The sequence below is a fragment of the Poecilia latipinna genome, unplaced genomic scaffold (assembly GCF_001443285.1).
Source record: "Poecilia latipinna isolate Pla-1442-1.1 unplaced genomic scaffold, P_latipinna-1.0 Scaffold7726, whole genome shotgun sequence".
In the NCBI taxonomy this organism is placed as follows: Eukaryota; Metazoa; Chordata; class Actinopteri; order Cyprinodontiformes; family Poeciliidae; genus Poecilia; species Poecilia latipinna.
Window position 1 is genome coordinate 1 of NW_015120342.1, and position 1,608 is coordinate 1,608.

General features: G+C 38.9%; 1 long non-coding RNA gene across 1 annotated transcript; it reads left to right on the forward strand.

The window, feature by feature from the left end:
* LOC106944273 (uncharacterized) lies at window positions 1–523 on the forward strand. Its single transcript, XR_001424186.1, has 2 exons — window positions 1–55; window positions 142–523. It is a non-coding gene; the product is annotated as an uncharacterized LOC106944273 (long non-coding RNA).
* The last annotated feature ends 1,085 nt before the right edge of the window (window positions 524–1,608 follow it).

Here is a 1,608-nt window from a genome sequence, read left to right on the forward strand (position 1 = left end):
TGCGTTCATCCTCACCACCTTCCATTCACCACTTCATGACAGTTATGATTAGAAGGTTAAGTTTCTTTTACTTTGTTTTCCTGCAGACTTGGCAGTAGAAAATTGATAACAGGAATAATAACTTCATATCCCTTTTAACAGGTTACAGTTGATTCTGTTGTGGTGCCTGTGGAAACGAAGAGCATGAAGTTTGTGCTCAGGTGGGAAAACCCTGTGGATCACATGGTGGGACTTCTGCTCCAAACTGCTCACTACAGTTTACCATTACCTCTGTCATCCACCAGTTCACTGCAAACTGGCACCAGTTCACTGCAGACTGGTACCAGTTCACTGCAGTTCACTGCAGACTGGCACCAGTTCACTGCAGTTCACTGCAGACTGGCACCAGTTCACTGCAGTTCACTGCAGACTGGGACCAGTTCACTGCAGACTGCCACCTGCCAAGGACCCTACATGGATGTCTTCTTAAGTTGTAAACCCTGAGTACATACTGTTAAAATAAAATTGATATGCCTTTTGTAAATACATTTTCTCTATCAATGACTAAATTGTTAACAGTGATAATGTTTGTGTAATGTAGTAACCATCTACAGTGTTTAATATAATTATTAATTATTACATAGATGTTTTAAAGAAACAGCCACAAACCACAATGGCAGCTTTAATTTAGCATTTCTTCTCATCCACATATTTCATTGCCAGATGTGTAAAATTTACAAAAAGATGCAATTTAAATGTAAAAGTTGCACATATGTAGATTACTCAAGAGAAGCTATTTACAATAGTTTTTACAGAACTCTACACAACATCAATTCATTTATTAATAGATACATATAGATATTAATTAAAGGATAGATACACAAAGATTTCATTTCTAACAGCTGCAGTATTGAGTGTTCATCCAAGAAGTGTGGCTTGCAGGAGCAGGGAGGCTCTGTACTGGTTTCTCCTTTTAAATCAAGAGGCCCATGATAGTTTGACGTTAGGCAGCAGATGTCCCACAGCTGATTGACTGAACCTGCCATGGACAGAGGAACAAGACCATCCCAGATATGGTAGGTTGTCAGGTCGGCTACTGCTGAGAAAGATGGACAACAACACAAATGGAGAAATTATGAATACCATCAGAATATGTAAATTATTTGGCAGGTGGCGCTTAAATCAATATTTAAAATGCTTTTCTAAACAAGTGTTGGAAGATGTCAGTGATTTTAGTGAAACTTAACAACACAGCACTGACAGGCAGCGGTGTTTATGTTTCCTAACTGTGGCTAAAGCTGCTGCTAGCTGGTTTACTCTCCGATCGGAGGCTGTTTATTTTACACAGTCAGAGAATGTGAATTAACAATGAGTAATAACGGTTATCTAACACGTAAATGCTGCTGTTATTAACCTTACCTTTTATTATATCCTTGAGATAATGAGTATCCGTGAATTTTTCAGTCAGGTTTCACGAGGCAAAATCACACCGGAAGTAAAGATACACCACTTCGAGTTACGGCGGCCATTGTCTGACGTCACTGTGAAAAGGGTCTATAAAACACTATTTCATCCTTAAAGCTGTGATGTCATCACTGTTCGTATGAAAACTGATGACATCCATCCATT